The 25,869-nt window shown below is 43.1% G+C and overlaps 1 protein-coding gene across 6 annotated transcripts in view; it reads right to left on the bottom strand.

The window, feature by feature from the left end:
* Nucleotides 1–25,869, bottom strand: part of FRMD4A (FERM domain containing 4A) — a gene marked incomplete at both ends in the record, with an annotated part of 535,058 nt that overhangs the window by 170,346 nt on the left and 338,843 nt on the right. The window lies entirely within an intron of this gene.

Genomic DNA, 25,869 nt, shown 5'->3' with positions numbered 1-25,869 from the left:
ATTCCTCTGGGCAAAACTTCCCCAGGACTGGGTGCTTTATAATGCCAAGGAGCTAGGCATGTGGCAGCACACAAAATAAGGTCGCTGCCTTCACAGAGCTGACATTCTGTAGAATGGTCATCAGACAGTAGAAGATCACTCCTCTAGCAACTACATTTGATTTCTATGTTAATAATCATCCCCTCTCCCTGTTTATGACCCTAATTCGTACAGTGCTTTCACCTGTGACAGAGACAGGTGTCCACAGCTACACCTGATCCCTAACTCTTGTGCCTTCCACTACCAAAATCACTGTGACATTACAGAAAGGGCATAGACAGGCACTGGAAGACTCAAGTCTAGTCCTGACTCTGCCAGGTACTAGCCGCAGGACTTGAACAAGCCTCCATTCATCATTGTGCTACAGCCTCATATGCAAAAATGAGCTGGCTGGTCCAGAGGGGATCCTGGTGAATGTTTACCAACTAGCGTTCTGGAAGGAAAAAGCCTTCATTTGTAGCATTTGCTAAAGCCTGGGCATCCCTCTTGGGAGAATAAGGCTTCTTATAGATGTCAGCTGGCCATCCTTCCAACCATAAATCGTCTTGCTGCACTCCAAATATCGTCATTCTGCCTGATTTCAAATACTGTCACAACACACAGTATTGCTACTGACACATACAACACATAACCAGCCTCAAGTGTAGATGACAGTAAAGGGTAGTAGGTAATTAGGTAGTGATAGATTTTGAGTATTTATTACCATTACTTTGAATAGAATTTATTTAACTCTAAGCACCTAAGTTAATTTAAATCATGGCCATGTTTTATAACCTCACAAAATTCCTGAAAATGTAACAACTGGTTCTTAGGAACAGGTGTGAACCAGTCCAACTCCACCATCTGGACCAGTGATCCACAGAGGTCCTGCCAGCCCTTGCATTTTGCCGTGATGCTGAAGCCCCCACACTGAAGCATTGCTCTTCCCCCAGCTGCCAGCTACTTCATTCAGATGAGAAGAAAGACTGTACCTGGGCAGACCCTGGACTCGCCATTTTGTAAGGCCATCAAGACCCCTTTCCATGAGCACTTTCTCCAGGAAGGACAGAAAAGAAAGCCCCTTCTCTTCTTATTCAATAGAGTTTATTCTCGGCCCATTAGCATGTTCAGCATGGTCAGGTAATCATGATAAAATTCTCTTATTTATTCCTTGAACAAAACCATCCCATCTTGCTTAATTACATCAAGTCAGATTCCCCCATATGGGATCTAAAACCCAAATAGAATGTCTGGTTGTAGGGGCTAACCTTAACAGTCTCTTGAATCTCAGCTATAATAATGACTCAACATCCTGAGCTCAGAGAAAAGTCACCAGGAGAAGTTTCACATACACATTAGCATTCTACCAGGGGTAGAAATAGAAGAAAAATTGAGGAAAAACTTTAGTGTAAAGGCTTGGCCATTTTGCACACAGAGCAAAGCAGTGACGGATATGAGGTGAGTGCCTACAAAGTCTTTATTCACTCCATGAACTCCTATCTTCAAGTATTAATTGCTGCAGCCGGAAAACAGGCTCAAATCCCACAGGAATCCATTAACCTTGCACATAAGAGGTATCTAGCTGATTGCCTTAATTTTAATAATCCATCAGCTTCATTTCAATCATCCCCCTAAGTTCAACTACAATTTTAAATTAGACTAAACATATGTGTAGTCATACCAGAATATATAAATGCATCTTTCATCAAAAAATGGCACCAAATATGTTCATTTCTAGTTTCAAGAGGGCAGTTGATAGTAATTGCACAAGTACTCTGGATAAAATTTTAGGCATTCAGCAATTAAGTTCTTATTAGAAAAAAAAATTAAGGTTAATAGCATGGAAGTTCTCGGAAAGAAAGTGCTCTAACCACCCAACGTATTGTTTCGAAATTCCTTTTACAAGATTTATTACAAGTTTGAGGAAAATTTCTGAAGGGTGGGGGCAGAGGCGCCACTTGTTCCTTTCCATCTTTAAAATAAAGTTTTTGGCTTCATTTTATTGGAAAAGGTTAAGAAAATAAACATGCTCTTATTTATTCACATTCTAATTCATTTTGTAAAAATAAGGCAAAAATGTTATCCAAAAGACATAACTTAAACAAAAGAAGTTTTCATCATAATAATGAAGAAAAGGTAGAACATCACTTTGTCAAAATTTGTCAAAAGGTAATACATCATTTGTCAAAATATTTCAAGGCATGCAAAGTGTGATAGGACATGAGTTCACACACATACCTAAAAGTTTACCTACAGGTTCTCATTTTCATCTGAAATAAAAATCTCATTACATTAAATAATCGTGATTTATCTGATCAGCGATTTAAGGAAGTAACTATTCAAAGTCTTCCAAGTTCATTCTTTCCATCCACAAAGTTTCAATGTTAATTCCTGGGGAACTTGTAAGCAAGGTTAGGGAATTTCTAAGCTGTCTCCTTTTTGGAAGGCAAATGTCAGCACAGAGAAGTGAGTCTATATAGAAACTCAACTTTGAATCATCACGTTTTCCAAAATACAACTTTCTTTTGACAGCACTGCTATGGCTTTTTTTTTTTTTTTTGAAAAGGAAGACCTATTGGCTGTTCCCCACTAGAGTAAGATGGGAGTACCCTATTCTTATCAGTTCAGAAAAGGTTTACCATTCGGGGTGTGTGCAGAGAAAGCACGGACATCTGTAGCTTTGTCTAGCTCGCCGGGCGTGCTGAAATTTTCTTTTGAATACCAACAATTGTAAAATAATACTGCTTCCCTTGTTTTCAATTTCAGCTGCTCAGGCACAATTGGAGCACTGGCATGCCCCTCAAAGGAAATCCTTTTTGGAGAACAAGGCTTCTCGTGGATGTCAGCTGGCTACCACTCCAACCATAAATTGTCTTGCTAGAATACAATTCTATACCAAGCAGAGGCCAGCCAAGTGAACAGTGATTCTAAGGGACATATAGAAAAAGGGCTATTTTGAAAGTGAGGTGTCCACCCCATTTATGCAACTTTGCTGTTAAAATACGGGTTGCATCAGGAAGAGTATGGATAAACATGAAAATGCATTTATGATCCTAGCTTAAGTAAGCATAGCAAAATATGAAATGATCTGTGTACTATAAAGGCAGTCAATAAAATCAGGATGCATATGGACAGGAACTAGGCACAAAGAAAAGAGTTGTATGTGGGGGTGGCAAGCTTACATGTGGCTCCTCCTACCCCACCCAAATATTCCTTGACATGTTCCTTTCCCCCCTGCCCCAGTTAAAAAATAGGAAAAAGAAACTTATCTAGAAAAAAATGAATGATACTGTTTGAGGTCAGCCACAGGAAATGGAGTCCGAGGAGCTATGTCTCAACAAATTCATTTTAGGTTGCCTATTTTTTTAAACATGTAACATCAAATTAATTAACTTAAAAATGAGCATTACAATGATCATATAGATCAGAATTCTGAAAACTGCAAGTCTCTCCTTGCAGAAAGAATTAAGGGGAAGCTGACTGCAAGCAGAGAGATTTGGGGAGCAGGACCTGAAAGGGGTGGTTTAATATCTGCTTTTGTGGCATTGATCTACCAGGGTCTGGACATGCCTGATGGTGGTAGGGCTGCTATCCGAAGAAGAGGGTGAGTCCCCTTTTCAAGGTATCAATAAAATACAAAGAATAACTAACTAGCAAGGGCCCTCCAGCCCATCCCGCCCAGGCCTGTCCCTAGGGCCCTTTACATCCAGAGGTGCAGGTTTCCCTTTGCATGGAGAGAGGTGTGAGTTGACTCTTTCCATCTCAGGCTTAGGTCACAAACAGAAAGGCCACCTTAAAACCAGCCTTCAGGCCACACCACACAGGGATATGGGGGTCGCAGAATTCAAGTTTTGGCAAGTCTTTTACTCCTCACAGTATAAACACAGGGTTGGGAAAACCCCAAATACATAAAATTAAGAATATTTTCTCGGGCCTCCCTGGTGGCACAAGGGGTTAAGACACAACCTATGAAGCTATCTGCAGTCACTGCAGCATGAGTTCAATCCCCTAGCCAGGGAGCAACCCACATGGCGCAGCAGACCTCTCCTGACTCGTCTGCTGCTCCCCTCAGCAGTATATTTCAGTCAGTCTGCCTGTTTTGTTTCCCACTTTGTCTCTGGTGAATCCTCTCACCCCTCTGTACTCCAGTTCTTGTATGCATAAATAAATAAATAAATATTTTTTGAAAAAAGAGTATTTTCTCTTCAAGGTCAAAATTAAGTAAAGCCCGTATCAACATGCTGCTTCTTATCATGATTTTCTCATACAACAGATATCTTTCTCTCTGAGCTACTTCTCGGGAGTCCTCTTGCTCCTTTTTCTTACCATTTGCAAATAATTTACATGGAGGCCCTCTAAAGAAATAACCATGTCCCACCCACTTAAAATGTTTTCATATAAAGCTAATGTAGTTATTCAATTAGCACTAGAGTAACAGATCCTGAGCTTTAAAATAAATGTGTTCTTTCTAAAATAACTAAAAACTATTCAATGAATCCATGTTATCATTATATTTTCTCAGCTTCCTGAGGTGAGTGTGTGCTGAAACCTATCACCAAGATTCTGAGTGTGGGGTAAGGAAGACATGGGAATAGAAGCAGAGTTGCTTAGAGTAAGGTTCACGGGTTTGCAAAGAAATAAAACAAACAAAATTAACCCAGTTACCACATGCCTACTTGTTTTGTCTCTCTGCACAGGGAGTTACCAAGTTGTGATTCACATTCATTTTTGAGACAATACATTTGCAAGACAGTAAAATAATAAATATTGCATCTGTCTTTTAAAACTTTATCATTGAATAGAAAATGCAGATTTTGATTGCATCCAAGCCAAGGCCCAGGCCCAGGGACTGAAGTTTTCCTGCACGTCCTCCCCTAGGCATGCTCATTAAGCCACAGTACATCCGAAGGATGCTGGATGTCACACCGGCACCTCACAACCTGCCCTTTGACCCCAGCCATTTGGTGGTTCAGAAGGAAATTCCAGAGACATGAGAACAACTTCCCAGGACAACTCATTGTTGGAGGTTCTGCTCTCTGGGTCACCCAGATGTGTCATAGCCCTCTCTCCACTCTAGAGTCCTCTGACCAGAGAAGGCCTCTGGGCTCAGCCAAGCTCTAACAAATCTCGAGATCACAAAATCTCAGTCATCATAAAGCTGTCACACCCAGAGGATGAATGAATGTGAAAATACACTGACATTCAGGATTTGGGGCAACTTAAAATTCATTAAAAAAAGAATCCATTTGCTGCCCATTTAACCTGTACCATGGAAATAACAGAAGTTATTATAACACAGCACTATATTATAATAATAGACCATGATGGGTCTCTGCCTATATTTTTAAAGGTTAAAGCATCAGTTTTTTTTTAATTAGAGAAATCTTTAGATTTATCTCACACTTGCTTTTTTTATAAAAGCAATATCACATTAAAATCAGATGCTTGTGGAACGAAAGGAGACACAAGTCACTAGATGCCAGACACTAGATACCAGAAGTCTGATTCAGAGAAAATGATCTTGCCCCTGTTGTGCTCTATGACCTTTGGCAAATTATATTTCACTTCTGTCTTTACCACGAGTCTCCAGTTTTTAAAAACAGGACACACACATGCATGTCCTTGAGGCTCTTGGCTGCTGAAAACACTTGTATAATCCAGATGAAAGTGATTAAGTGAGCAGCTCTATTAGAAACAAATTCACATGGCAATGCGATGTAATATGAAAATTGAAATAGCCTTGCATTCTTCAAAGCTCAACTCTCTGCAAGTATGAATGTGATGAGGTCACAAGCGGAGCCAGTGTTTCACCGGAGGATCTCTGGAAAGCATACTTTAGTACTGCTGCTCATATTTCTCTTGGCCTTCAGCAAAAGGAAATTGGGTTTTCTTTGATAATGCAGGAAAGGGAGTCATGATGCTGTGTAGGCACTCAGGGCTTGGGGACGGCACAGACCTGCTATGCTGGCGATAATTTTAGTAGCCTCGAGGGGCCTGCTGTGTGCAATGGAGCCACAAGTCCCACAGGAAAATCCATTTCAACCCCCTTTGGATGGTGCTACAGGGTGGGAAGGAGAACACTGCTCAGTCTTTGATTCTAAAGTTCAGAAGACAAAGAAGGGACCTAGACAGTTAAGGGGTGAGGATAGCCCGGAAGCTCCGGCAATAGTCTGATGTAACCCCAATAAGAACTCTGACCCAAAGCTAAACTGTGGGAGGAAGGGAAGGCAGGATATTTATTTTTCCACCTTTCACCAAGATATGACAATTAGAGGTGAAGCTATTGACATGGAAGTTGGACAAGTGACTATGGAAGACCAAGGGGCCTGAATGTCAACCCTCCAAGTAAATGATCAGGAGGAAAGAGATCTTGGGAGATCCCAATGCGTGGGGTGTGGAGTTAAATTACACACCATGGACACCAATTGGGGGAGCACAGAGTAGTAAGCTCACTTAAGTTAACTGAGGTTAAGGTGTCCAGGCTCCTTTCTGCATTACATTCTAAATAGACAGACACTGAATAGTACAGTAAGTCCTCACTTAACATGTTCAAGAATCTTGAAAACTGTGACTTTAAGTGAAATGACCTACATCAAACTAATTTGACCACATGCTACAAGGCTATGTAGGCTAATTCAGGACCACTGATATAAATAAGAATTAAGTTACAGTGAAACATTTCTGGTGATAAAAAACATCACCACAATTCTAAGTGAAGACTCAAATCACTTCTAATATGAAATAATCAGTTGTAGTCATCCATCCATTCATTCATTTTCCTATCCACTTATTCCAGTTCAGGGACTATGGTGGCTAGGGCATGTCCTAGAAGCTCAGAGCATGAGGGGACCCCAACACACGATAGGACACCCTTCCATCACAGGCATCTCATACACACACACACATGCACATACACACACACACACTCCAACTGGGACAACTGAAAAACACCAATGACCCCATGTGCACATCTTTGGGATGCAGAAGGAAACTAAAGTACCAGGTGAAAACGCAGGTATGGGTAGAACATGGAAACTCAACCGAACACAGCTGGGGATTGATTTTCCCCCTTTATCAATGCTATAATGAAGCAAACAAACTTCATGTGATGATTTTGCTGAACTGTGGCCTAATGAAAGTGCTCTGAGCACATTTACGGCAGGCTAGGCTAACCTATGTTTGGTAGGTAGGTCAGGTGTATTCAATGCATTTTTGACTTGGGACAGGGTCAACTTATGATGGGTTTGTAGGGACCGAAACCTGTAGCAGGAACACTGTAGCAGAAAAGAAAGATGAGTAAGTGAACAGATAGTGAACCCAGACTCAAAGAAAATATTTTTAAAAGTTCAGGATAAGGATAAGATTAGCTCTATGGATCTAAAAAACTATTAGCTGTATGAGATGATGACTTAAACAGTAGTACTTTAGCAACATAATCAAAATAAAATTGAATGAGAAAGTGAAGGTTGAGACGTTCAAAAAACACCAAGTAGCCGCAAGGAGAATTCCCAAAGGAGATTAGATCTTAGTGTGACATGGACAATGTGTCAAGGGCATATAGTGCACTGGAGATCTATTATACACTTATGTGAGGGCTTGTCACAAACTTAAAGGGAAAGAGCAGGTAAACGAAAGCTGAGATTTACAACAAGGAAGGTCTAAGGACAATAAAAGAGGCTTTACAGAGATGTTCAAAGCAAGAAAAGCAAAGAGAGGAGGGAATGCATTGTTTGGAGCAAATGGACTTTTATTAGAGGACAAATTCTGCTGAACTACTCAATTCCGTTTTGTTCCAGTCTTCTCAACCCAGAAGGTAAATGGCCAGACTAACTACTAAAAGAATATAAATTAACCACCTCTCTTTCCCCCAGATAAACTCTACGTAGTTGATAAAGTTAAATATTAAAAATATGTACAGGGTATTTATTAGGCTTTTCTACACAGAAAAGTATTGGAAGAACTAAAAGAGAAAAACGTTATAGATTTGATGATCTTAAAGTTCATTCTAAAAAAAATAATTCTACTTCACAAAGCACCAGGAGCAAAAAGAAAAAGCAAATGTGAAACTGGAGAGAGGATGGGAACAACTTTAATATGGATTAATATGTTAAAGATAAATTATCTGACTAGTAGATTATTACAAGTTAGAAGTCTGCTATTTCTTTATAGGAAATAAAACTAAAAATATAAATAGCTAAAAGGTTCAAATCCTTTGACTCAGCAATTTTTTTTCTAGAGAAGAGATCTAGTGTCTCTCCAGTAAAATAGAGAGCAATGTACTAATCTATACTAATGAGGGAAGAGATCTTGATAAGAAACATGGAGTTAAAAAAAAAGAGTATATATAATAATGCCCCTATAACGGGTGTTCATTCAGCAAATATTTACGGTACATTTTTCAGGTACCCAGCATGCTATTATGTATATAATGATGAACATGACTTTGTTTCTATACTTAAGGAGCTTCTATATCTAGAGGAGGAAATACCAAGTTAGCAGGTGATTACAGCATGATCCCTGGGACAAAGGTGGACACATAGGATGCTATAGAGTGAGGGGGACCCCCAACTCAGACCTAGGGGAGGATTGTCATTACTCAAGGAAGGAAGTGATCGCTAAAGAACAGGACATGTGGAAGAGGCAAAATGATGTCATAAGGCCTAAACGGGAAAGAATATAGCATGTTCTGGAAACAGCAACCTTACAGCAGAGCTGGAACACAGAGAAGTAAATGAACAAGGAACAGAGAGAAATACAGCTGGAGACCCCTACTTAATGACAGCAAGGAGGAGGAGCAGTTATATATGCAATAGTCTGAGGAGTGCTCTGTCAAAGATGAAATAGCAAGTAGCCACTGAGCTTTGATTTCAACTCAAGTCTAATTGATAAAGAAATGACACTAGAAAGAAAAAAGATACACCTGAGAAAAGCTACACACACTTGACCTGAGAAACAATATACACACTTGGAGAACTATAAAGAACTGTAAAATATAAATGTTCTTCTCAATATCTACATTACCCCCTAATCATATGTAACCATAATCACATGTAAAATTGGGTTCATATTGTTTTGTCTTAGTTTTGTCTTATTCTTAGCTCACATGCCAGAAGCATAGAGTCTTGAACAATGGGATGAAAAAGATATTCTACACTCTATTATGGTTAAACTATTTTCAGAAATCTGTTCAATTTTGGACCTCGTATTTTACAAAGAAACTAAAGAAACAGAACCAAGGCTAAAGAAAGATAAATCTCTGGAAACAAAGTCAACTGAGGACTAATGAGGAAACTGCGTGTTTAGCAGAAACAACAGACTCTAGTGGCGAGGGCCCACATAATCCATTGTCCATGTCCCACAAGACACTTGTGAGTGAAAAAGGGGGCTGCTACTGAAGCCACAGACTCAAACGGGTATAAAATGAACTGTACTGGACATGCCTGGATGTGGGGGCTTGCTAACCTGATGTGTCTAAGAGAAGGGAGAGTTTTGCTTCAGTGCGCAGAAATGGAATCGATGAGTGGACATTCCAGAAGATATAGCTGAATTCAACAGAAGGGGGGGTACTTTCAACTGATATTATGGTTCAGAATGTCATGGGCTGCCCCACCCTCACTGCAAGCAATCAGGAAGGAGCCAGAGACCGTTAGCCAGGGAAGTTATGGAAAGTAATTCTTTAACTCCTAGGGAAGGTGGGGCAGAAAATAGAAGTTATAAGACATGGATATATGTGCGCAGCCTGTAGATTAGAATTCCAAAAAAATTTACATTTTAATAACTCATTCTAATAACTCATGTGATGCTTTCTGTTAGAATATTTCATGTAGTTTCTTGAAACAACTATTCACAGCATTCACATACTACTTCAGAAGTATTAAAACTCATACTGCAGACTGGCAGGCACAAATATTTTTCTACTTTTTAAATCCCTACCATTTTACTTTTGTATAATCAAATACTTTTTGTGCAAATATCCTCTATTTAAAATGTAACACTGTGTGGAATGATTACATGTGTCTGCTGCTGATATAGGAAAGTATTCATATATTTGATAACCAAGAAGTTCAGAGACATTTTCTTGGTAATAGTAATTTGCCCACTTTGCGCCAATGTCGAGTTCAACATGTCATTTTAAATTTAATTTCTTTTGTTTTTATCTTATGTTGAGATTCAGTGTGTTGAGACAGCACTATAACTACAGGTCTTGCTATACAACAGGTTATCACATGTTTACTGTAAATATGTTACTGACATTAAAATGATACATCTCTATGATTGAAATAGAATGATAAGCCTATCACAAACACGAATATTTTTACATGAGTTAATACATATATTCAATCAGTTTATCTTTACACATCATTTCAAAGGCCATCATGAAATATAGATACCATACAACTTAATTTGCACGCAGTGAGACAGGTTTTAATTTGCTTATTCTATAGGCACATATCCCCAAATCCAAGCTCAGGAACAGGTCTTGTAGTATGTATCTACCTGACCACATGCTGAGAGGAATGAACATCCATCTGCCCTCAGTGGGAGATGGAGTGTCCTATCACAGATAAGAGATTTGAAAATGGGTTTTCCTCCCCATGAACAATCCTCCTTGTGTATGGCTACAATCACACTCTGTTACCCCATGGAGATATGAGGGACAGAGAATATTAATCTAGATCATCTGCAAGCTATTGGAATTCCACCCTTAGATCTTTGGTAACTTGAAGCACAGTGGAAGAAAGGACACCTGTGGGAGGGTCCAGCAGACCACCTGCTTTCACAGAGCCTGCATGCGCTACAAAGCACCTTCTCCAGCCCCACGTGCCTGAGTACAGGTGGCTCGGGAAGCCAAGTCCTCCAGGTTTGGAAGGAAGCACTCCAGCCCAATAGCCAACACTTGTGAAACTCGTACTTAAATCAGATCAAATTTATGTGGCATCATAGTGGAGCAGATCAGAGGAACATGATGTTCCCCCATGCTCACTGTGGAAATCTACCAGTCCTGCAGGGTGGTCCAGTTCCAGGAGGCAGAAGCCAGCAATCACCCCTCCCTGCCCCAAAATCCCAATAAAAAGCTGCAGGGAGAACTAGGGAACCTGTGTGCTTATATTAGGGGAAGTTTTTACAGCTACCTTTGACATCTGCAAGCGGCAGTCAATCTGGGCTGGAGGCTGCTGCCTGGATGTTTACAGAACCAGTTCTCTGGAAAGGATTCTGCTGCAGCGGTTGCTGGCAGGGACTTCAGGAGCTTGCACGAGCTAAGTTGGCAGCTCCCTTCTGCCATTCATCTTGTCAGTTTCAACTCTGGCTGGCTGCCTGGAACCACCCCAGACGCCTCTCAAGACCTGCTCCAGGGATCCTGGTCCTGCTGCAGCAGCGCCATGGACAAGGCACCTTATCAGAGCTGCTCTGTTAGTTCCCTAATACCACTTAACATGGGGTGGGGGTGCATCAGGCTGGGAAAGAGAGGGCATTGAAGCAGGGGAGGAGAGGACTCTAAACCAAAATAACCCTCCACCTCCAACCTTCACTAGGAGCCTCCAGCTTCTCTCAATGGAAATGCTGTCACAGGAAATAATGCAGTGCCTTAAAATGCCATGGCCACGGCGCATGAGTTTTAAAAATATCCAGCATGCATATCATTACTGAGCAGTTACAGAAATAAAGACATTATGTTGTATCTCTTAGTCAAATCAAAAATTCTAATTGGACACAGAACAATTTCTCCAAGCTTACGGCAGGAGGTAATTATTATGTTGACTACACATAGAAAAAAGGGTGAAACTGAGCCTACTGTTTGGGCTGTTTCCATGAAAGACGGAGAGGAGGGATGTGTGTGTGTGTGCCTGTATCAAAACTGATTAAAAAATGGCAAGGCTCCTGATCTCTCCTCTTCTTAACTAGTAATGCGGGTGTCAAGTGGATTATAGGTGTCATTCCCAACGTTTTAGCAACCAAACTTGAGTGTATATGCAGCATATACTTCAGAAAAGACTTGAAAATCAGTTTAGGATTAGGTAACTGTCTAAGGAAAGCCATAATTTTATTTTTTAAGCTTTATTTTGATTATTTATTTTTATTTTATTTTATATATTTTTATATCATTTTTCATTTTTGCACAATGTATGCATTTTCATCTTGGTTATAGTCCCCATACAATTCCCACACCTTATTTTGACCATAATCCTTCCTCCCCCCCGCCCACCCCATGGTGTGTCTCTGGTTTATAGTTGCTTGCTGATTTTGATTTTTACTTTATTATAACTAGTCTTTCTCCTCGCTCCTTATTTAGGTTTTCCAAATTCCTGCTATAAGCGAGACCACCTGTGGGTTGGATGTGGGATATGAGAGTCCAAATTTTGGGGTCTAAAGAATAGAAACTGGAAAGTTGAAACTGCCATTACCTAAAGTGCTGTGGGTAGAGGTGGTTTGGGGAAGAAGACAGGGCAGGAAGTCTGGCACACAAGAAGTGGGGATGTTTAGGAGGTATCTAACGGCACTGTTGAGTGGACAGCTTTATATGCAATCCCATGCAAGGTGGGACTCATCCATGTGGAGGTGATATGGAAAGATTTCCTGGTTCTGTATTGAATACGATAAAGTCCGAGTAAAATCCTAAGTCCCAAACTTCAAATTAAAAGAAAATAAACTATTAAAAATGAAGCAATTTCTTGAGGTGTGAAGAACTCCATTGAGCTATGCTATTACACACATTGAACTGTCTGAATCTCTTTGATGGTCTGTCTTCTTTTTGATAGAAGAAAGGAGTATCTCTAATGTGCATGTATCTAATCTGATTTATTGATGTATCACTGACATACAGTAAATAGCACATATATGAACTGTTCGTTAAGTTTGGACATGTCCACATCCATGAAACTATGACCACAGTCAAGAATTATAGTTCCATACTTTCAATCAACCTTATTTACTCACATTCTTCTGTGTTTCAAGCTGCAGGGTTATCATGAGGCCCTTTATTTCATGTTAAGGACAGTGGTCTAAGGAAATGAAAGGGGGGGTGGTTAAGGAGTGGTAGAAAGGTGGTGTGTGTGTGTGTGTGTGTGTGTGTGTGTGTGTAAGGAAGGTGGTAAAAGGGTAAGTTGTGATGATTTTGTAATAACTTAAGGAAGGAACAGGCAGCCTTGAACTCTGATGGTGGTAAAGGATACCTCACCCCAAAAGAATCTGGGAAGAAACATAGAAAGATGAACAAGGCACTGGAAAAATTATAAAAACTGGAAGAATTTAATAGTAGTACTGGAGCAATGAGGGAGAGCGAGGAGGCAGAGCTAGTGAGTCATTTATCACAGGACAATGATTTTTAAGACTTGCAAAGAAGGGGAACAAGAGGAATCAAAAAACCACAGGTGGAACTAGTAAAAACAAAAAGACTCAGCTAAGCATTTGCTATCTCTGGAACAATTGGAAGGAAAAGTTTCTCTGGGCAATGTCTTTAGGGAAAATTGATAAGTAGCCAAAGAAATTTTGAAATCAGTCTGTCAGGGAAGCTTGAGCAGCAAGTGTCTGATGAAAAGGATTACATCCCAAAAGGGATGTAACCCTTTTGGTCAACAGGGGAAGCTATGCTAAAGTGAACTTCCTTGTTCCTACCTTTCCTACAAACTAATAAGGAACAAGGATGTTTACTTACTGACTTTTATTTCTACAAAAGCTGCAGTATAAAACTTACAGTTTATGGAATTTTTTGCTTGGATTTTGTTGGTTGCCTAGGAGTATGATCTAGGCTACTGGCAAGAAGAAAAGAAGAACCTTGCTGTATGAAAAACAAAAGACTGTGTTTTGGGATATTAGTCTCCAAGTTATCTTACCAAGTTGAAAGTTATAGATCTCTGCATCTAAATGGCACAGAATCTCTGCCAACTAAGCTACAACCTTAGGAAAAGAATGGCAAACTAAACTGTGGTGGGTTACAGAAACCATTTTTTCCAAAATAAAGAAGGAAACACAAAACAGCTTACAATTTCTCCATAAAATGACAGACACTGGGTCTCACTTGTGGCGCAAGGGGTTAAGACGCAACCTATGAAGCTCTCCACAACCACTGCAGTACGAGTTCGATCCCCGGCCAGCCAAGGAACAACCCACATGGCACAGCAGACCTCTCCTGACTCACCCGCTGTCCCCTCAGCATTGTACTTCCATCACTCTGCCTGTTCTGTTCCCCACTCTGTCTCTGGTGAATCCTCTCACCCTCCACACCTCTGGCCTGTACCCCAGTTCTTGTGTACATAAATAAATAAATCTTTTTAAAAAAATGGTAGACACTCCAACTCACCTAGGCAAATGATGCCCATGATCAGTCCCTTGGGGTTCAACTAAGATATATCCTTGTCCTGAATATATGACTATCATGTCCTCTAAATACTTTCTCTGTTTTTGCATTTGTTTAATGCTTTTATTCTGCTGCCTATGTGTGCCTATTTAACCTGTCTCCAGGAAATGAACCATTTCTCTATTCTGATTTATTTGACTTAATACCTAGAAGGTTATGAAGTGCTTAAATAATTTTTGATGAATATTATGCAATTTGGCATGTAGATTTCTCATACTATAGGGAAACTCTCCTAGTATTTTGTGAATGGTCAGGTGGTGCATGACATGGAAGGCAACTCCCACAAGCCTCCAGTACACTCAGGCTCTAGGCTGATTCCTTCCATTAACTTACTGGCTGCATTAATTACTTGGGTGAAATATAAATAAGTAAACTGGAGTCGAAAATCTTCCTACTTAATGGCAATGAATGGGGATGTGCCCAAACAATTTCCTACATTGATTGGATTTTTGCCTTTATTGTTAAGAAAAAGCCCACGTTGCCATTGATTGACATAACCTTGGTAATTTATATTCTAGAAGTTTTTCAAGATAAAAGCCCTAAAAGCTTTTTGATCATTTTTGAAAAATAAAGAATTTTAGAGTTTTAGGTGAAACAATCCATTAGTGCAAAAGCAAAATCACTTTTCTGCTCCTTCTCCTACACCCCTCCCTCAGCTCTTTCCATATTAATGTTCCAGTCTCCCTGGAGATTCATGAGGCAGCAGGGCCACCCTATGCTCCCTCACAGCTCTCTGCCCTTGACCCTCAGCCCCGTCCACACCCAGACCTTACTCCACCCTGCTGCCTACATTCTTAGTGAGCCTTCTCCGGGGCCAATAAGGTGAAGAGTGATGCCTTTACCTACATAATCCTGTCTAGAAGGCCTGGTGACAGTTATGGAATAAGGAAACTCCTCACTTAATGTGGTTGGTACGTTCTTGAAAAGTAGGACTCTCTAAAGTGAAAAGACATAATAAAGCAAACCAATGTCACCATAGGTAACTTATATGAACAAGTGTTGGGTTCCGATAACATATTTCTGATGACAAAAACTTCATCTTCTAAACAAAGATTCCAAATACTGGGCCTCCCTGGTGGCCTAGGGGTTAAGTCTCAGCACTATCATGGAGAGATGGCCCTCCAGGGCGGCCTGAGTTCCATCCCCAGCCAGGGAGCTAACCCACGTGGTGCAGCAGACCTCTCCTCTTTTGCCCGCTGCTCCCCGCAACAGTGCATTTCAGTGAATCTGCCTATTCTCCTCTCCACTCTGTCTCTGGTGCATCCTCTCACTGGGGTCTAAACCCCAGTTCTTCCATGCAAAAATAAATAAAATCTTTAAAAAAAAAAAGATTCCAAATACATCTAATAATAATCAGTTATTTGTAGTCATTCATTCACTCACTCATTGTCCAGCCCACTTACTCCAGTTCAGCATCTTAGGAAGCAGAGTCTCTCCTGGAAGCTCAGGGAACAGATGGAGGGCACCAACCCTGGCCAGGGTGCCCTTCCATCCCAGGGCTCATTTATACTCCCCCCCCCCACTCAGACTGGGACTCTGAGCCATGGTAATGAACCTCACTCACACCTTTGGATGTGGAAAGAAACCTTAGAAAACCCGCCTGGACATGGGGAGAAACATGCACAATCCACACAGGTGATGGCCCAACCAGGAATCCAAAAAACGTTTCCCTCACCAACGTTGTAATAAAACAACATAGAAGGAAAGGCTGATGTGAGAAGTCCTGCTGTATCTGCGCTAACAGTCACCCCTTCTGCTACTTCCTTTTCTTTTTTAAAAGATGTATTTATTTATGCATACAAGAACTGGGGTACAGGCCAGAGGTGGAGGGGTGAGAGGGTTCATCAGAGACAGAGCGGGAATAGAACAGGCAGATCAAGTGAAATACACTGCTGAGGGGAGCAGCGGGCAAGACAGGAGAGGTCTGCTGCACCATGTGGGTAGCTCCCTGGCCAAACAAAGATGGCTGCGGACAGCTTCATAGGGTGTGTCTTAACCCCTTGTGCCACGAGGGAGGCCCTGCTACTTCCTTTTCACAAACTTCATTTCAGGACTGGAGATGAGGAGGTACCCTTTGTTTCAGTGGCATCTTCACTTCCCCAGTCAGTGGCCCTCACCACAGCAGTGCGCCCTGACCCCGGGTAGTCAGCAGCTGGGGTGGTCCAGGGACCTAAGCAGGGCAAGTGGGGTGGGGGGAATACAAAGCATCTCATTCTAAAAGAATCTCCCATATTTGTTGTGTCACATGCTTCACAAACACTCTCTCATCAACTCTGAATGGAACTTTTAGTATAAATAAGCAAGCTGAGGCTTAAACAGACTTGTTAATTCCCAAGGCCTTACAGCTAACATGTGGCAGCATCAGAAACCAAACCCATAGCTAGATGATGCTCGCTCTGCTATACCACTCTGTATCACAAAAATCTTATGCTAATGGGGTCTCTGGTCTTGGCCTACAACTAGGATCCCGGTGAGGTCCCTGAACATCTGGAAACATCTCCCCACTTGCAAAAATGATCTCTACACCTCTGCCCATTCCTAAAACTCCCATCTTAAAACTCCCATCTATCTGAAATGTTTCACCTGATTGATCATTCCTGGGCATGGTTCAGAGCCTGCACTGAACATTTAGTGTGACTTCAGCCCTTGCTACTTTGTTGTATTTGAGGTCTCTGCTCTCCTGCCAAGACCTGCAGGCTACATCTGTGCCACTGGTCACTCCGCAGTTATTCTGTTACACAACACTCAACCATCCCAATAAAAGGGGATTGAGAAGGCAGAACACTGCTCTCCATTGTGTTAGGCTCGAATCTGGTTCTTGTCCTCACCACCCTCCCTTCCCTTCTCTCTCTCTCTGAGCAACAAAGAAATAAACACCAGATATTCACTGGGGGTAGCCAGCGGGGGCAGGGAATGGGTAAGCCAGCACTACACTCGGAGGCTCAGTGTGAAGGTGTAGCAACGGCACAAGATGACTCCACACTATCTGGTTTCCTAGTCTGGGGTTGTCACATCTATATACTTGTTCATGGGCATGTGGTGGGAGCATAATTGTGCATTTTATGGTTATGAATGGCACAGCCTGGCATCTCGCCGATTATTATTTCCATTCGCTGTCATGCATTATCAATCTAATTCCCCATTACACGCCATTTTTTTCATGCATTCCTCATATAGCAAGGACAAAGAAAGGCAAAGGCCCTGCAAAAAAGCTGTACCACCAGGAGAACAGGCCGAATCCAATGGGAAGAGTAGGGTTACAGATTCCACATCAGGGGGATAGCTTTTGGTTAACTTAAAGTGAAAATTATTGTTAAAAGGTTTAGTATTTTGCATTATTACCAAGACTTCTGATCTGAAGGTTGGCAAAGTACTGCTAAATGGGAAAGAGGAGTCACACAGTGTGAAATAAAGAAAGGTTAGTCACGGAGACCTAACAGGTTACATTTGACTTTAGGCCACTGGATTTTCCAGGTTTCTAAAGATGCTGAAATATATCAGTGTTTGGAGTGTGATGTGACAGATTCATGCGGTCCTTGTCTTGTTTAAATAGTATCTGTTGAAAGTCTATGATGAGCAGAGGGTTAAAAGTGAGCATTAAGAGAAAGTATCCAGTGACCATGGATTGCCAATAAGATAGAAGCGTGAAGGAACATGCAGATGTAGTCAGAATTTGCCCAGAAGGGTATGTGTGTGTGCAAATGTTCTTGACCATGGACAACTAAGTTCTTTTACTGTATCATGGACTGGATGGACACCCCGCCCCGCCCCCACCCGCCCCCCCCCCCCAGTCCAAAGCAGAAACCACCCATGGCAAAGAAATGTGGCTTCTGACAAGTTAGATCCTACAAGTGACATCGCTGAATTAGGGTTAACTCATTTTTTCTTGATTATTTGGTAGTAATAAGGCCACTGAACTGAATCAGAGCCCTCATATCCATCTATAACTTTCCAACAAACATGGTCCATAGTTCTTGCCAGTAACTTCCATCTTCAGAAAAAAAAGTGTTTCCCCTTTGAGGGAAAATACCTACTTTCCACTGATACCATGAACAACTGAAACCACCACACACACACACACACACACACACACACACACACACACACACACAGGCATCTAAGATAAGCATTAATGTAATCCATAGTTTTGCTTATGTTCTAAGAAAGTAAGAGAAGCACAATGATAGATGATTTCAGGATGATGTTCCTAGAGGTAGAACAGGCTGCTTAAAGGTAAGTGTGTGTCTATAAACTATTCCTTAGAAGAGCTCTGTGGGACAGGGGAAGAGTGGCAGCCGATGGATTTAGGGAACCAAAAGAAAACTGCTGCGGAGGGAAATTTCGATAAGCTGGATTTATGCTGATTTGGAAAACATCCTGCTGAAGAGGCCAGTGAAGGCAGCAGGCTGCTGTGTGCTGCGCTGGCCCTGAAATGGAGTGTTCCATGAGCTGCTGCACCAGCTCTTGAGATTACATGTCCTGGGAAAGACAGAAATGGAAAATGCTGCCCATTTACTTCAGTCTGCTTATGGCTAGTATAAACCTCCTGGATATAGAACTCAAAGTCTCTCCCTTCCCCCACAGGCTAAAATTTTGTTACCTATTTTTTTAAAGTCTCTGATTTAAGTTCCATTATCTATATATCTTACACACCTAGTGGGATGGTCCCAACCCTTCCTCTTCTCCAACTCTGAACTTTCTGGAGACACCCAGCATCTTCTTTTGTTCCTTTGATTACATTTTCAAAGAGTGATGGATAACACAGAACCGGAAATGGATGACATGGGCTAAAGAGATGACCACAGCATCCTGGAGAGGCCACAAGGGACCCAAGCACCTGCTCTTAAGGTAGGGGAGTTTCTCATTTGATCCTCCTTTAGTCCAAAATACAGTTTTTGGAATTTATATTGAATCTTTATTAGAAGATCTTTTTCCCATGGCTTATCTTCGTAGGATATCTCAGAAATAATTTCTAATTGGGCTGCTAGAATTTTTCCAGAAAGAATAAATCTAAGTAGGGAATTTCTGCCACAATTTTTATCGACACCGTAGATGATACCTAGAAACTGAAAGATATGAATACAAGTCATTGGTGAATCTAGACATACACATGGTACTTTCTCTGTGTAGAGTGGTTTAAAAATCATGGCTATTTTAACTGTTGCCATGTCCATTTCTCGTTTTAACATATTTAGCTAGAAATTCTCCAGAAGCCATACTTTTCCTTACAAAAAGAAGTATTTACATAGGCAAAAATATCTAAGGCAAAGTTTTAGATTTGGGAGCGTCTGATCATGACTTCATTTAGTATATTGGGCTAAATGCAACTCGTACATAAGTATATGGCATGTGACTAGAACTATAAATTTTTACACACACACACACACACCCCTGAATAAATAGTGTGAGCACAAGTTGTATATTTATGCAGTGAAGCTGGTGATGATCTTTGAAGAAGGTCTTACTCCGCCCCACACTTACTAAAAGATGAAGGTAGCCCAACAGGTCTCAATCCAACATTTCCTGAACTTTCCATCTCATCCCTGACATTCCCATCACATGGTGATCATGCTATCAATTGGTCAATTCTATCAGGGCTGACTTAAGAACACTTTATGACTCTGTCATAGCTTCTCTTCTAATAGCCTTTCCCAAGGTCCAGACCCAAGCAAAGACTCAGCCTTGGCTTTTCCTTTGACCCCAGACTATAACTTTGCTGTTACAATAAAACTGAGAGCTGTGCACATCTGGGATGCAGTTCTCATGGATTATGAAATCAGCAACTCACTGAACCTCAAGGGGTCTCAGTTTCTCCAACAACAAGATAATGCTAATGGCACAAACCACCTGCCAGGCCATCAGGGGAGTTGGCAACAATGTCTAAAATTACAAAGAGGCCCTATGCCATAAATAACAAGTCTTATTAATAAAATTAGTTCAAGCTGAGTGCCAAGAAGAATATAGCAATAGCAGTGGCAGATCACACTTGGTGAGAACAAAAGAGAGTGGAGAGATTTTCTCCTTATTTCCACAAAAACTCTTCCCTTTTAATACAAGAAGAGTTTAATGCTTTGTTATGTTTTTTTTTTTTCTCCTGAAAGATACTTCTCCCCATTCATCTTTGCACATTGGGCATGACTTCTTTCCAAGTTATCTGGAGGCAGCATTCTATTCACTGGTGGGACAATACAGTGTTGATTTCAAACAGTGTTGATTTTGGATTGATGTCCAACTATTGCTTCCAATTAAATTACATGTAACTATTTAATCTTTCAGGACAAAATATATTTGAGTCTACTAGCCTCAGGACCCCATTCCTGCTGTACCTTAAATAAACCCAAATTTCATTCACAGCAGAATGGATTTCCCAGCCTACAGAGTGGCTCATCGCCTGACATTCTAGGCTGCAAGAGACAAGTGACACTTTGAGAATCAGAACCCGATTTCTGCTGATCTACAGACCAACAGAAACTGAGCCAAATATTATAAATGAACTTGAAGCAATTTAAAGACCAGAAGCACACAATGAAAGGTGCCCAGACCACCCCCACCCACCCCAAAACCCCACTTTGCCACACATTTAAAAATTGCACACATCACTACTAAGCAAAGGGCTCGATTTTTGCATCCAACAACTGAGGTGCTTTCCTGGATCAGGGGTGGCTTCCCTGGGTGAAGTCAGAAGTTTGCTCCTGGTTCCCTGGTGCTTTCCCACATGGCGAGGTCATGCTTTTGCAAAAGGACACCTTAGGGCTGCTGAGGGGGAAGCGGCATAGGAGCAGCAGTTCAAAACTCCACCAAGTAAATGCAGATCAAGTCTGCTTGACCAGGTGTCTAAATGTACAGCTGAGGCTATTCCAAATCGAATAGGTGTCACCACTGCACAGTTCAGATTTAGAAATGCGCACGTCTTAGGTGTTCTGAGAATCCCTTTCATCTGAAGCTTTGAGGATTCAAACTGAAAGAAGCCAGAACAGCAGCAGCCTCTATTGGGATGTTCCATTCATAGGGGAGAAAGAGCCTCATCCATTCACGGTAGGGTCAGAGAGTCCTTTACGGCATTGGATCTCCTTTCTCAGCAAGCTGAGCTTCCGGCAGACTGGAATGGCTGCATCATTCAGAATGAGTCTGTCCATTAAAAAGCCACTGCCAGAGCTATTATTAGAACAGCCATTCCAAGGAAATTTTCGCAGGATTTGCTTAAATCTACCGGGCAGTTACTCTGTTATCAGGGTACTGGAGAAAGGCACCGAGTTCCTGACCCACACTGCTTTCAGAGCGCAGGACTGCTTCATCTCTTCTACATGCAAGACGCACCCACCTTTGGGCAACTGCCTACAATACAGAAGCATTGCGTTTGGCCATTTTAAAATGACCACGTTCTAAAGGGGATTTCGCCTGTTCTCCTTCCCCTTGCTGCATCAAACTTGCTGCAGCCATTTGGAATGTAAAAGAGCAGTCCATTTTCGCCGTCCCAGGCAGCCCACGATCAGCTGCCACCCTTGTCTGAAACGCTCCCTCACACACCCAAAGGGCAGGATCCCCTGTCACTTCCATAGGGAAAAAGGTTTTGCTTTAAAAAAAAAAAAAAAAAAAAAAAAGATCCCATCTGGGTCTGCCCACAGCCATTCCTTTCCTTTCTCCCTCGGTAAAGTCAGATAGTGTGAGGCTGAGGGGGCCAAAGCAAAGTGTACGTGGGGAAGGCGGGGGTAGCAGAAGGGAGTATAGTATGTGCCGCACGTGGGGGTTACACTGAAAAATGTCACAGCCGCGACATTAAATACTCTGAGCCTTCAGAAGTGTCATGTCCCTGCACCAGCCCAGCATTAAAAAAATGCACACAGCATCGCTGCAGGATCAATCGCCTCCCTGCAATCGCGCCTGGGAAACAAAGACACATTACCTTTTATTTGTGGCGCTTCCCCAGGAGCCCAGGAACTTCAGGTTTGCAGCGGCGAATCCGCCAAAAGAGGAGTCCCATTCGCGCCGGGAGCGCAGGCCCGTGGCCTAGCAGGCGGCACCCGCGCCCGGCGCCTCCTCCTCGCGCTGCGCGGCGCCCGCAGCCGCTCCGCCGGGCCCCGGCGCGCCCCCGCCCCGGCCCCCGCCCCCCTGCCGCCGCCGCCCGCCCGCCGCCCGCCGCAGGTCCCCGTCAGCCCATCGCCGCCCGCGCCTCTCACGCCGAGCCTGGCCGCGCGCCAGGGCGCACCGCCGCCGGCCCGCCCCTCGGCCCGCCGCGCCCGGCCCGCCGCGTGGTGCGCCCCGGCTGTCCGCGCGCCCTCGGCCCTGCGCGCCCCCCCCCCGCGCCCTCCGGGCACCCGCCCCGCCGCGGCCAGCCGGGGGGCCCCCGGGCCCAGGAGCGCCGCGGCGAGGGCGCGCGGGAGCAGGGCCGGCTCCGGAGAGTCCCGCGCGGCCGAGCGCGCCGCCGCCGCCCGCGCCCGAAGCCGGCCGCCGGGGTACCCCGAGCGCCGCCCGCACCCGGACAACAATGACGCCCCGGCTCCGCGCGCTCGGCCCGACCGCCGCCCCTTCCAAGCCGGGGGCGCCTCCCCTCGCCCCGAGCCGCCCAAGCGTGCAGTTTCCTTGGTGCTCACGCGGGCAGGACAAAGTTAAGCGCTAGGTGAGGCGGGTCAGCTGGAGAGGCTGTGCGGAGTCGGAGTCGTGCGGGAGGGAGAGAAGGGCTCTGAGACGCAGGACCCTGCCCCCCCCCCCCAGGAGGACCCACCAGAAGCAGCCCGAAGAGACCCTCTCCTATCCCGCGAGCCAGAGAAAGAGGCTGCAATACAGAAGCTACCTTGGCTGAACTTGGTGGGAGATGCTGCTCTGATCCCTCGACGTCGTCCAGTTTGCTTGAATTTTAATCTCCCCTCAACTCTTTGGAAATGGAAGTTCCTGGGAGATAACCTGGTCGTGGGGCTATTGTCAGGGATTCGCAACAATTACCGTGAAGAGGAGACTTCCATTTCCAGAGACCTGGGGGAGGAACGGCGGCTGACACGTTCTTCTCTTTCCAAAACAGAGAAACAAACTCGGAGAATATCCCTACCAAGAACAATAACTCAATTCACATTGTGTGTCTAAATGTTTATTGCTGCAGGAGCTCAATTTGCCCGAGACACATTTTTTTCATGAATTGTCAAAACACGGTTGATTAAATAAAGAGAGAAGCAGGCGGGAGCACCCGCTTAGCAAGGTGGAAAAGCCAGCTTGTCTCTGGGGTAAAAGCTTTCTCTAAAACTCACACCTAACTCGAATTCCCAACATCCATTCTCCCTCCATCTCCACCTGTCTATCCTCTCATCAAAGGAGAGATTGGTTCCCCGCAGATGAAGGAGCCCCCGGTAGACCCAGCAGGAAAGGCTTACAAACTTCTAAATAAAAAGAAATCACCCTCATCCTATATCTTCCCACTGGTTGAAAATTAACTCCGGGCACAGTTATTTTCTAAATATCTTTTCTAAAGATCTCTGGCAAAAAATCCTAACAGTTCAAGAGGTCTCAACAATCACTACAAGGGAAAGGTTATATAATTAGTGTTGGTTGAAAAGGTGATAAGGATTACCTATATTACTGTCACGATCACATGTCACTGGGCTCTTGACTTGATTATCTGGTCTGAGTAATGGGAAGTCATGTTTGCATGGGGTGGGTGTTTCTGTATTTTTGGAATCCTAGAGCATTGTTCTAATTCAAAGCCTAATTCTCTTGTAGTACATCTCAAGCCCATCCCCCGTTATTCAAAGGTCCTCAAAGGGAATATTATTTCTAATCAATATCCTGCCACCCTCACAAGCCAGAAACAGGGATAGTGGGGGTCTTCCATCTTCTGCCTTCCACTCACTCTTTAGATGCAAGTTATCACCAATGCTGTCCTTATAAATAGCTCTGGAAATTTCCTTGAGAGCAGCCTTTTGTTTGACTTGTTGCAATAGTGGGTGGTGCTGGTTAATCTTTGTTGAGTGAGTAACCTGTGACCCCAGACCCATTCAGTACACACCACTTTTCACTGGATGCCTCCGGCAGACCAGGCTATAGTCTCAAGTGCATTTCACCAGCCCAAGTAATTCCCCCCTCAGATCTGATCAGAGGAAGTCTTGCTTACACCCATTCTGGGTTTCCTTGACTCTTAGAAATAAAGCCCACACTTCATCGGATGCTGAAATGTCCTGAGTATCAGACCCATTTTATGCATCTAACTTTGTCTGTTGCCGCCTGACCCCATCAGCACCCCATTCCCTCTCCAGCGATGTAACCCTCTTCCAGGTCCCTTGTATTCTATACTCTCACTTCTCAATTCAGATGTCAATGTCTTCTCACTCTCCAGCAGCTTCCACTGCATCCTCATCACTTGTTATTCTGTCCTGTCCCTCACCATGCTTTGCTATGTGGGCCACTTTACTTCCTTGAACTAAAACTTCCTGGAGGCTCTTCCACCCTCTCAGCCACACACATTGTATAACTAGCAACTTTCCATCCTCCAGGTTTCAGTTTAAATGCTGCTTCCTGAATAAGCTTCCCCAGTCTGCCTGTGGGAAATGTTACCCTCTCCCTGCAGGTCCTCTGCATTCTTATCCTGCTTGTTTCCTTTTTACCACTTAACCACAGTTTATATTCACAGCCTTGTGTTAAAGGGCACAGACTGAAGTCAGGCTCCCTGGTCTTGGAGCTCACCCCTGCCCCCTACTGTCTGTGCAACCTTGGACAAGTTTCTTCACCTCTCTGTGCCTCTTTTTTTTTTTTTTTTTTTTTCATCTGTGCAAGAGGGATAATAATACTGCCTATGTTACAGGGCTGTTCTGAGGAGTAAATGAATCAGTGGAAGTGAAGCACTTAGACCAAGGTTTGGCTATATAAACCTGAGCTCAGAGGACCCGGATGTGTCTTATTCTCCCTGTTTCCCCATGACCTGGCACAGGATTTCTGCCCCCCACCCCCAAATCCTTTGTGTTTGGGTCTGAGACTGACGATGAATAGAAACTTAGGAAAGAAAAATGTTCTTTTGAAGAATTTAAGTACTGGGAGAAATAGGCCATGGTAAAACTTGATGAATGACATAAAATTCAAACTTAAATATGAAGGAAATTTATTCTCTGTTTCTCCAGTGGCATTCCTTGGAGCTGATAGAAAACCAGCTTTGCCAGCTGGAATTCTGTAATGGCCTGTTTTCCAAAAAGCAGCCACTTCCACCACCTAGAATTCAGGCAGTTACTTGCAAAGACACACATACACAAATCAAAGGATGTTTGCAAAGTGTTGGTCCATCAGCCAGCCCTAACATGCAGTTGTGATGAAAGAAAATAGAGTGTTTTCATTTTCAGCTGGAGTGTAATACTTCTGAATAGTCTAAATGAATAAAGACGCGTGTTTAACTGGCTTCTGGACGTTTGCCTTGCACTGCCAGAGAAGATTTGAAAGAAGGAGAAATACTTTCCCTCCGGCCCTTCCAGAGAGCAATTGGGATTTTGAGGCTTCAATGCCTGGAACTCCCCTTGCCTTTC

Source organism: Talpa europaea (assembly GCF_964194135.1).
Source record: "Talpa europaea genome assembly, chromosome: 14".
NCBI classification, from domain to species: domain Eukaryota; kingdom Metazoa; phylum Chordata; class Mammalia; order Eulipotyphla; family Talpidae; genus Talpa; species Talpa europaea.
Note: the sequence above shows the minus strand (reverse complement) of the source record. Positions and strands in the feature narration are given on the sequence as shown.